The sequence below is a fragment of the Bactrocera tryoni genome, chromosome 1 (genome assembly GCF_016617805.1).
Source record: "Bactrocera tryoni isolate S06 chromosome 1, CSIRO_BtryS06_freeze2, whole genome shotgun sequence".
NCBI classification, from domain to species: domain Eukaryota; kingdom Metazoa; phylum Arthropoda; class Insecta; order Diptera; family Tephritidae; genus Bactrocera; species Bactrocera tryoni.
The window spans coordinates 12,206,514-12,219,114 of record NC_052499.1 but is presented as its reverse complement, the minus strand read 5'-3'; the positions used below and the strand labels follow the sequence as shown (position 1 = coordinate 12,219,114).

The following is a 12,601-nucleotide window of genomic DNA, read 5'->3' as shown; positions in this document are numbered from 1 at the left end:
TGCATTTAAACATTAATTTCGTCAAGATCATAGTAATATTCCAACATACAACATCAGTTTGCTGTTAGATAACAGTTGGCAGCCGACAACAACAACAAAAGCACGCATTTCGCCGAATTTTGCGTGTCCACGCGCATTAGCCGCTTTATAGCTCTCATACGAACACATACACCTTCAAACGTGCAAACATACATACACACATACACATTACTAGTACATAACGCAAACGCATGTTGTTGTTCTGGTAATATTCAAACACTTGATTCAGGTGTTATCAGAACGCAAACGGAATTCTCTGCTAACGTATGCAGGAACATATGGTTGTGGTATGCGTATGTATGAATGCTTCAAATATACATATTTATAAATTATGTGCTTATTTATGTATTTGTGTGACAGCAAAAAGTAAGACACCGGAGAGTTCAATGACCAAGTTTGCAAAAAAAAAGCAAAACAAATAACAAAAAAGGGGCATATACTCGTATGCAAATACACAGAGGCGTAGAAACACACGCATATATGTATGTACGTACATACATATGTATATGTGTGTACATAGATATGTATGTGTATATGTAGAGTCAATCACTAAGTGAAGAAGGCGTTAAAATATTTTATTTGATTCGAAGCAATCAATTATTTTGTTTACAAGCTATCACATAATTAGTACATGTGTATGTATGTATGTAAGTAGATGCCGCTGTTTTGCATTTGCAGTATTGCTCAATTTCCCATTAGCGGCGCTGAAAATTCCTCAACGCCAACAGGCGCTTGTCTAGCTTATCAACTCTTCAGTGTTTTTCTATTTCAGCAATAAAAAATAAATTCTAATTTGTATATACATATGAAAACATGATTGTATATATGTATGTATGCGCATTTGTTTTCGCCTAATTGCTTGTTTGTTTTTGTGTTTGATGTTTTTGTGTCTTCTGCCCAATTCAAAATAAAACATTTGCGTATGTAAATAACACGCACGCACACCTACAAACATACATGCATGAATGCGATTGAGTGAAGCTAACAAACCACAGCTGTAGAGATTGTGTGTGCGCGCTCTCACCAACACAAAGTCGCCTCTGTGTATATATTAGATAACCGTAGTGTGGTGGTGCCATATGCGGAAGCGGAAATCTTATAAATTCACCACAGCACTGGTGGCAACGGCATGCAATGGTAGGCGGCGAAAGTGTTGCAGAGAGCAACCCTTCTCATGTGTTGAGCACATTCTCACCACCACACTTGAAAGCGAACATGTTGCTTAACAGTGCTGCTGTTAATGTGTGCAGAACACAATTTAATGAAGTAAATTATCGGGCAGTGTTGTGTATATTTTACTGTTAGCTGTTGGCAGTAATAGCGCTGCTGTGAGTAGCAGTGTTTTATATGCACTTTCAACAGCGAATGTTAAATAATATCTGTTTACAAGCACTCAATGTTAATGGAACGCAATTTTTACATAGTGGGTTCTGCAGTTTTTCGTTTGCATTTAGTAACAGTTAATATCAATGTAGAAACTGATTAGAAAATGTTAGTTTTGATGACAACACTTACATAAGTGCAAATTTGTACAGTTATTTTTTTGTTTTTATTCAAAAGTATTACTGCATTTATTTATTTTTAGGTGCTGCTCATAAAAATTGGGTACTTTTTCTTTTCCTGCTCAAATGTAAATTTTGATTATGATTCAAAAGGTGAAGAATGCGGATTAGCGTTTGAATATTGTAATTTGATAACGGATACAACAGATAATTTTACATATGTATGTATATGTATGTACATACATGGAAATTGTTGTAAATTTTACAGTTTCATATATTTTGAGACTAATAAAATGATATTAAAGAAAATATATTAATATAATATAATATAAAATATTTGTGGCAATGAGCATTCTATATAAACAAATTTTGCTTCTTTTCGTATTAAAATATAGAAAATAATTTAAAAGATGCTACATATATTATACAAAAATTTACATATGTATGTGTGTATGTGTACATACATACTTATATTAATTTATGTTTTAAGTCAATTTTAAAGCGAGAAGTTTTATTTTGAAAAAAAAAACAATAAAATTATGTATATAAGGAAAGAATTTATTTCTATCTATTTTTTACCCACATAATGCAATTTTCTGTTTAAAAATATTAATTCTTTGCTTAATTTTCATACCTTTTAACAGAAGAAGTCCATGATGCTTAAATGTCTATTAAATGATAATAAATACCAAAAGACATTTTTTTGTTTTCCTCTAATTTAAATATAATAAATAATTTAAAACTATGTCGTTTGACGTCGATAATAGCTCGAATCCAAGCAAGCGTTGAAAGGTCAAAATTTTGTAGAACTTGTTTTAAAATTTTCTGTATCATTACCTTATGTACCATTTTTGTTTAGTTTGTCGTCGTTTTTTCTGTTTAGTTTGTGTCTAAGCGTAATGGAGTGGATCTCGGGGGAAATATATACCGTGTACGATATTCAGAGACTTGTAAACCAAACTGTGTCCAATACAAGACAAAATCGATATTTTTGTATGTTCCACTTTTGTTCGAAAAGAGTTAAACTCACAATCGGTATTCTGAGCTCGATCGTACGCTATTAATTATACTTCTAACGACACAAAAGCACTTTAAAAAATTGAACAAAGTATAAAATTAATTTTCCACAGAACTTCTCTACACTTGACCGATTTAGTTTGATGGTCATTGCAACGAAACACGCTTTTAAGGACATTACTGAAATTTCAAAATTACGCCAAGCCAATGATCTTCAAATATCTGCTTCTGATATGCCATACCATTTTTACTAAGCAAACAATACTAAAAAAATTTCAACAAAACACAGAAGTGAAAAACACTGGTGTCTAAATTTCTCCGATTTGACTTTTAGAGGAATATGTATGTACATATGTATGTAGGTATGAGAAACTTTTCAAAATAGCAAAATAAACATTAAATGGGAATGGTACATCTTTAAATTTGCTTTAGTCAAGAAAAAAAACAGTACTAGTATGTACATATGTATGTATGTTCTATCTGTGTAAATATGTTAGTTTAATGATAGGTACAATTATAAATTTGCACAAATGGTTCATTACTTTCAATTAACGTCAGAGGCAATGGGACGCCGACTATTAAGTAGAATTTAATTAGAAACAAACACACTTACATACATACATATATGTTATTACTATGTAGTATAATAAATATTTCATTTATTGTATTATGAGGAATCTTAAAAATATTTGATTGAATTTGATAGATGAATTTATGTTCATACAAGTATGTGCATATCTTGAGAGGTATTTATGTATGAGTGGCTGCCTCAAAAACACTTACTTGTCTTATCACTGACTAACAATATCTCCGAGCCAACAAATAGGATATTAAAATGCATGCTGAAGGTGGACGATAGGGGAAATGCCGGTTAGAGAGAAGCATAAGAATAAAAAACATTTGACTAATTTTCTACTACAAAAAAAAATAATTTCCTGAAGCAAAATGATTCTACACAAAGTGCTTAATTCACTGTAAACTAGGCATCTGTTAAACAATTGCATTGCTGTGGCACAGAGTTTACAGCCAGTGCATTCATTAACTGCAAGCCTAGCGAGCAGTGAGTGTTAGTACTTTTGCATACGCGTACACTACTGTAGAGCCATGTGCATGCATTTACAGTGCGCTGTAAAGTGCACTCGTCTCACTGTAAATTAACATGCCACGAATGCGTCACACAGAAATGCATTCGCTTGGTTGACAGTTGACTGCTAGCCGGCCATGTGCACTGTGTCATCGGCTGCTGCCGCTGTTGTTGCCATTGCTGCCGATATTCTGTGCGACCGGCTGCGTTCAGGCATCAAATTGGGGAGCCGTTCAGTCGCTGTAGAGCACGCATACGAATGACAACGCTTTGCGGATATGCGCGAGTCAATCGGTGTCTGACTTAAATGAATTCTTGTGTTGAAATTACGTACAGCAATGCTGATTGTAAATTTACGAAAAATGTAAAATTTGAATGAAATTGTGAAAACACAGTGAATTGTTGAATAATTATGTGAAATATAAGTGTACGGAGTTTGTGTACCGAATTTAAATGTGTATTGCTAACGAGTCCATTGTAACGAATTTTACGGCATTTCAAGCGTGTAAATGTGTTTTAAACGAAATTTCCAATTATGGGTTAGAGGTAAAGTGCTTCGACGTTTACGCTTTTCTACTGAGCTGCATTATCAGAAAGCCAGTGTTCTAACTAACGCCAGAGTTGGACTGTTATTTTGAAATTGAATTTATTGCATTAATGGCAGTTATTTTATTTCATTTATTATTCGCGTAAAGTGTGTTTGGCTGTTGTGCATCAAAAAGGATTTCATTTTATGGAGTGTTGTTTTTGTTGTTATGCGACGGTTTAAAATGTATTTTAAATACAATTTCTAAGCTAACAGAATTGGCAACTTTCAAGAATATAACGTTTCTTTGTGTCAAATAGTGCTCGGTTCGTAAAAAAACACAAAAATAATGAAAAAATTAATCAAAAAAGAAAAATCAATTATGAGCTGGAAAATATTTTTAAATTTTTCTGAAAACAGGAAATTATTATTATAAAAAACGCAAATAATTATTTGAGCATTCCATTTATAAAAAGGGAGTTTCATTTCTGACAACAGAATCAGAATTATTAAGCTTTTAACTCCGCCTTGAATATGCTTGAAAAATCTGTGTTGTTGGAAATATGCAAAAAAATAATTGTATATAAATTAGTAGAAAAATATATTTGTAAAATATACCGCAATTTTTTTTCATAATTGAATGAAATTTTTTTCATAATTTTTAAAAAAATATTTTGAAAAATATGTTAAAAAAAATATTTGCAAAATATTTAGCTGATGTTTTTTTTTATCAAAAAATATTCCAAGCAAATTTATTTCACCACATTTAATGTAAATTTTAAAAATTAACATTTTATTAAGCATAAGGCATTTCTAATTCCATTCGATAATAATACAATGTAATAAATGTTATAATTATGGAAATATTTAAAATAGTGACTCTTATAAAAAAATAACTTGCAAAATAAATTTAAATACGATTATAATATTAAAGCCATTTTAATAATTTTAAAAATGATCTAAATAATATAAAAATTTTGTTTTTTGTATATCTGCCGTTGCTCGTTCAAAATATTTAATACAATATTTTATCAGAATCATCAATCAGTTTGCTAGAAAAAAATATTAAAGAAACGAAATTAACGCTTTTAAATAAAAATTGGTTTGTTAAATTCAAATATTGCTTTTAATAAAAAAAGTTTTTAAAAATTTTTTTGTTGATAAAAAAGTTTTATATTGCTTTTAATAAAAAAAAGTTTTTAAAAAATTTGGAATATATAATTTTGAAAACTTTTTACTTTTATTCTTGTTTTAAAATATTTAATAAAGTACTTAATTGATTGATTGAAAACACTTAAAACAAACATTTATTTTTGCTTTCAATTAAAAATGAAAAGTTTTTTCTGTGAATTTTGTTGATATAAAAAATTGTTGAAAAATTCAAATATATTATTTTTAAACGTAAATGGAAGGACTGTGCGAAAAATATGTTATAATTTTAGTTTTATAAATCGCTTATTTCGGAACTTCGCAAATATAAGTAAAATAACCGCTAACAATGAGAGTTTTGATTAAATAATGTGAACAATTGAACATATAATAAATAACTTTTATTCTAAATTGTGAACTCGGCATAAGTATCGAATTGATGTTAAGTTAAATAAATTTAATTGAACAAAAACAAAAAAAAAAATTAAAAAGAAACTAAAATGGAAAAAATATAAAGTTAAAAAAAAGTAAAATTAATGAAAATTAAAAATAAAAAATTAAAAATGAAAAACAATTTCAATTAAAAAATGATTCCACGCAAAAAAAATTATAGCAGAAAACTTCTTAAACTGAACAAAATAAATCAGAAAAGTTAGAAATATACTATTTATATACTTATATTAAAAATTATAAATTGGCTCATGATTTTTTATTTTATTATATAAAAATTATACAGTGTTCAACGTAATTGGCCAGAATCTAGTGTCTATACAAAAATTAAAATGTCAATTAAACGCTTTAAGAACAGATATATGTAGGTATTAAAAATTATTCCTGGCCACTGAAATAAATAATTAAAAAAACTTTTGAAAAAAGCAATAAAAACAATAATATTGTTTTATAAAACAATAAAAACAATTAAATTAAATAATATAAAAATTAAAATTAAATTTATTTAAATTTAAATAATATTTATTACATTTTGTTATCTATTTAATTTTTTTTAATACTATTTTACCAAAAACATTTCCTTACTATAAACGAAAATTAATTAAAAAAAAATATTTAAATTGTCATTGACAAAAAAAATTATTTAATATTGAAATAAGTCGGGCATTTTATAATATAATCAAATTTTTGAATATATGTACATATAATTTTTTTATACTGCAATAAAGCAATTTGAATTTGAATTTCTGAAAAGTAATTTATAAAAGTTCTTTTAGTTTTCGTTTTTTAAATTACATTTTTATAATTTTTATACAAATCTAACTCTAAGTACACAAGCATACATTCAAAAACCGAAAAAGAAAAACAAAAAATATATAAAAACTTATAAAAAATATAATTTGTGTACAAGTTAAATAACGAAATAGTGACAATTTTAAAATAGCGTTTCTGTAAATTTTTTTTTATGGAATATTTTTTTAAAATTATTTTAAACACCAAACCTTTTCAAATGTTTGAAATTTTATTATAAAAAAGGGTTATAATTTCATTAATATTAAATAATATACGCTTAAAATATTTTAAATAATCAATCATAAACAATACTTGTTATATATAATATAATAATTAATTCATTAAATATTTTTTTAATTGAAACCGAACTTTTTTAGCTTTGTACCATAACACAACTTTATATTAAGTAATCAAGCAAAATCATAAAAAAATAGTAACAAAAACAATTCATATATAAATTAAATAATAAAAATTGCGACATTCATATTTCAAATAGAAAAAATTTAAAAAATTTATTTTTTGATATTTTATAGATTTTGTCTTTCAAAATTATAAAAAAAAATTCGGTAGATTTTTTCTTTCAAATAAATAAAAAAAATATTTGCTGAAAATTTTGAAAATTTTTTTGTTTTAAAATTATAAAAATATATTTGCTGAATTTTGTCAATGTTTTTTTTCAAAATTATAAAAAAAATATTTGCTGATATTTTGTTGAGCTTTTGTTTTCAAAATAATAAAAAAAGTATTAATAAATTTTCAAAATGTTTGTTTTCAAAATTAAAAAAAAAGTTTTTTTTTTAATTATAAAAAGAATATTCGCTGATATTTTGTTGAGTTTTTGTTTTCAAAATTACAGAAAAATATTTGCCGAAATTTTATCAATGTTTTTTTTTTTTCAAATTAAAAAAAAAAATATTTGCCAAAATTTTGTCAATGTTTTTTTCAAAATTATAAAAAAATATTTGCTGAAATTATTTCGATTTTTTCTTTAAAAATTTCAACATTAAACTTAATTGACTCACTTTACAAAAAATTTATTTTCTATGCCATTAAAAGTAAATAAGAGTTCTATTATAAGAAACGCTAAAGAACAGCAATTACATATTCACTCTTAAAAGCTTAATGCGGACATAACAAAGTAAAGAATTTGTAGATTAAAGACTTCAAGTACTGAATATATACGAAAAAGCTAGCGCCGAACAAGAACCAAAGCAAAAACAAAATGCAAAGTACAAAAGTGAAACGAGAAAACGGTGGAAAAACAAAAACGCTTTCAATTTAACATACGAAACTAAGCCAGTGCGCGCTGTGAAATGATACAATTCGTAAGAAGTGTAGCAGCAACAACAACAAATTAACAAATAAAAATTTTAAATTAAATAAAGAGCAAAGTGACGAAATACAGACAAACAAAAGCTGACAAGATACATTACTACATTCTAGTGAAATCCGACAGTAGCAACAGCCAAACACACACAAACGTACACATTTGCATATGCACGAGCGCCTACTCACATACATATGCACACAACTTCGAGCATATTTACAAATCTACACCTACATATACTAAAGTGTTGAGGAATTAGTAGCACTAAACATATGTATGTGTGTATGTGTGTTCGCGCACAGCGGCGCGTCGAGTAGCGGGTGGATAGGTAAGCAGCGAGTTCGTTAAAGGTGAAGACACTTTGCTGGGTTATCTGCGTATGCGTCTATAGAGTTGCATGTTAGCCGGCAAATGTGGGTACTGCATGTGTCATTGTGTTATGCTGAGGCATGAGGTAAAATAAAATAAAATATTTAAATAAAACAAAAAAGAAAATAACAAAATAAAAGGCGAATAAAACGGCTTGCGCGAAATAAAGCGGCGGCGGCGACGTCAAATTGCATAGTTGGGCGACATATAGTGCATACGCGCACCCTACGAGCATAAAACGAGCAACAACAGCAAATGAAAAGTGTAACAATTGCCGCGCAGCACACACAATTCACCTGCATGCACATACACACACGCGCGCGCACTTACATATGTACATACGCACGAGCAACAGCAGCCGCACAAAAAATTAACATCTTTTACAACAAATTCGTCGCACACGCACCGCCCTGCACCACCCAATCGACCCACTCGGCAAGCATAACTAACGACAAACAAAAACAAGACACAATACTACAAACTACACAACTCACCGGCAAACAGCCGAAATTTACTTTAACGAACGGGTGGACGAACGCTTACAACCCACTAGCAGCGGCTGGCAAGCAAGCCACGGCCGAGCAACATAGCCGGCTAGCCAAGCATCCACCAGCCCAACGCATGCGGCGGACGCGCGCGCTCGGGCATTAGCCAAGAAGCCGAAAAAAAGGCGAGCGGCAACGAAGCACGCGTCGAGAGTGAGCGAGTGGCGAGGTGGTGCGTAAAGGCACGCACACATTAACAGACCACCAACAAGCAGCCAAACAGCAACCCACTAAACTGCTAAACTGCCAGCTTAGTGCGCCCCAATATGTGAGTAGTGACGGCGCTGCCGTTGTTGGTGATTGTGGTGGTGGTGGTGGTATTGGGACGACGACGACGCTGTGTATATGTGGAGCAAATGCTAAACGCTGAGCGTGGAGCGTGAAGCGTCTGCGTGTATGAGTGTTTGTGTGTGCGCGCGAGTGTGAGTGTGTGTTTGTGGTTTGCCGCATCGGAGCAGCTTGTCGTCTGATAACTCATTAGTATGCCGACGCGTTCCAAGCGGTACGGTGCGTTTCACAAACGGGGTACGAACAGTAGCAACAGTAGCAGCAGCAGCAGCAGCGGCAGACGAAGCGTCCAAGTGGCAGACAAGTGACACAGGCAAAATCAAATTGCAATTGTACAAGTCGAAGTCCAAAGCGAAATCAAAGCCAATAGTAACAACAACAACAAACCGACAACTTTTTCAATACGAAGCGCTAACGAAGAATGAACGAAATTTCAAAACACAAATTATAGCAGAAAATTAGTAAAAAATATAGCGCGAAAAAATATAACCGTTCGTCAACTGTTCGTAAACGAAGTTTATTAGTATTTTGTTTTTTTTTTTTTGCTTTTTGAAAGTGCAATTTGCAACTGTGTGTTGGTGCTTGCGTGCTTTTGTGAATACGCGATTCGATTTTTGTTTTTGTTTTTGTTGGTAAAGCCTACATTTTAACAACAAGTACCTAAGCGGCTCAGACACGCGGTTCAAGTGGCAAAAGCGCGCGCACGTAGTTCCAAAGCCAACGGTGTGCATCTAGCTGGAGAGCGCGATCGGGTCAAGCGCGCCATACCGCCCAAGAGAGGCTGTGCCAAGATTACCAGCAGCGCAACAACTACAATGTGTGCAATGCCTCAAGTGCGCGTTGCGCTTATGCGACGAACTTTTAATGCATGAGTTAAGCCGATTCAAAGTTTCGAAAAAAGTCCGAAAAAAGTTTCATAAATATTAAAAAAAAAAATTGTATAACGAAAATAAAATTGTAAAACAAAAAATCCAAAAAAACAAAATTTTTTGTGCTAATTAAAAAATTAGTGTTCGCAAGTGAATTTCGCAAATTTTTTCCAATACAAAAATTTTAACTTAGAAATTCCGAATAACAAAAAAACCAAAAAGAATTTGTGTAAATTAAATTCTATATATTATGCTAAATGTTGTTAAAACTTAGAAATTCCGAACAACAACAACAACAAAAATGTTTGTGTAAAATAAATTCTATATGTCATGCTACATGTTGCTTAAGAAGGCAAACGACGAAAAATAAAAGCGTGCATAAATATTATAATACGAAAGTGCACTACAACTCGAAAGTAAAAGGAAAAGCAAAGTGCAAGCAACAACAACAAGCTGCATTAATATTTGCTATTTGTGTGTAAAAAAAAAGAAAATAAAAGCAGGCAACACGATGCCAGCAAAATTGTCACGCGTTAAGCGTCTGTGTGAAAATGTGAAAATTCGAAAGATTCCGCCCAAGTGTCTGCTCGTCGTAGTGTTTTGTGCAATTGTGTAATCATTTGCGAAGATTGGCTGAAAATTTTCAAAAAAAAAAGAATATTAAAAAATATACAAAATTGATTTACATAAAAGCAAAAGTGGCTTTCTGTGGCCAGCAAAGTGCAAATAAAATAGCAAACTAAATTCGAGATTTATTAACTACCGGCGTAACTAGCTGGCGGTGCGCCAGTCACGAGCGGCAGATTGCAGCGACGAAAGGGAAAAAAGGTAGGCGCACGAAAATTTTATAATATTTTTGTTGCTATTTTTTTATACAAATACTTTTTTTTTATATATTTTTTTATCATATTTTTTTTAATATATTTTTTTATGATATTTTTTTTAATATATTTTTTCGATATTTTTTAATATATTTTTCGATATTTTTCCCAATAATTCTACATACAAAGTGCGCACACAACTACAAACGTATGCAAAATGCGTGTCATTGTTACGCATGCAAACGCATAAGTAGTGTTTGTTGTTGTGCTATACTTTTACGCCGTTATCTCGTTCGCAACAGCAAATTATTGTATAATTTATGTAATTTTTCACCAAGTCACATTTTATATTCTAGTAGATTTCACTTGTCATTTGTCTCTTTTTCCTGCTCAATTACATAATGCGAATGTGTGCGCGATAACGTACGTGCATACATACATACAAATAAACAAACATATCTATGTGCCAGATATGCGCGCCTTCCGTCGGTGAGTGAGCGAGCAGAGCAAATGGGTGTATGAATGAATTTTCACATTTAAGCGAATTTCATGTGGCTTTGGATGGCATTTTGTTGCTGGTTTTTCACTTATATTTTTTTATATTTTTTTCAATTAATTACTTCTTTCGTTTTTTATTTTTATTTTAAATATATATTTTTTACTTTATTTTTATAATTTTTTGGTTTTCACTTATATTTTTTTACTTTACCTTTTTTAAGTTTTTATATTTATATTTTTTGTTGTTTTTTTTTTACTTTTTTACTTTTTTTTCGTTTTGTCGTGCTTTGTTATCTTTGCGCAGCAAGTGGGGAGTTGTAGCCGGGCGAGAACTGACATGTGTCTACTTTGTAGTTAGAGCTGTTCACATAGCACACACACGCTTGCAATCAAACACACCTGCAAATAGGCGAGCAGAAGATTACTGCTGATAATTTAAGATTTGGATAGGCCGCTAAGTAGGCAGGCATGCAGTTGCGGATATGCACACATATGCTTGAACATATATCAATTTGCGTGTATGTGCGTGTGTCTGCGTATATGCAGTCATGTGTGCTGCTAACTATCTAGTGCAGGAGTTATGCAACTGCATACGGCAATTTAGGAGCTTGGCGCGAAGGTTTCGATGTCTGCTGCGAAAGTAGAAGACTTTTTATTTATTTTTTAAAGACTAAGAAAGTAAATATTTTTCTTGCAATTTGCATTGATATAATTTTTTTTTTATTTTTTTTCAATGTGGAATAGAAAATGATACCATTATTGATAAAGCAGCTAAGTGCTGGTAAGTTTTTCTTAAGGGGTTACATGTGATTCCTCGTGTAAAAAACAGCCTTTTTGAATAATTTTTTCTCATATAAAATATGAAATGAAATTTTTTATTAGAATTTTTTATTGTTATAAACATACACTATTAAAAAAGAAATCTGAAATTTTTGGAAAAAAAATATTTTAAACCCGGCCACTGTGACGCCATTACCGGTGACCGCTCGGAAAAAAGATACGCGCGCGTTGGCAGGATAACCCCTTACAGGATCATCTAAAGTGAAAAAAAAGTGTTTTAGTAAAAACGTGTTTTAGTTAAAACCTTAACTTAAAACTTGGACGAAGGAAAAAAAATCTGAAAATTAGATTTCTGGTATACATATTTACAAAAGCATGAAAATTTCAGTGAAAATTTCGTGACATTTTTTATTCAAATAGTTCTAATCGAAAAAAAATCCTTTATCCAAGTCTTTAATAATTGTATCTCAAAGACAAGGGAAAATTTCATGAAGATTGGTTGAGTAGTTCTCGAGAAATCTTGCCAACAGACTTCAAAAACACAG

General features: G+C 30.8%; 1 protein-coding gene across 1 annotated transcript in view; it reads left to right on the top strand.

The window, feature by feature from the left end:
• Nucleotides 1-10,228: 10,228 nt before the first annotated feature.
• Nucleotides 10,229-12,601, top strand: part of LOC120782394 (bromodomain-containing protein DDB_G0270170) — a 192,157-nt gene continuing 189,784 nt past the window's right edge. The window contains exon 1 of the mRNA XM_040114637.1: nucleotides 10,229-10,785. The gene's annotated coding sequence lies outside the window, so the exon portion shown is untranslated. The remainder of the gene's footprint in view (nucleotides 10,786-12,601) is intronic.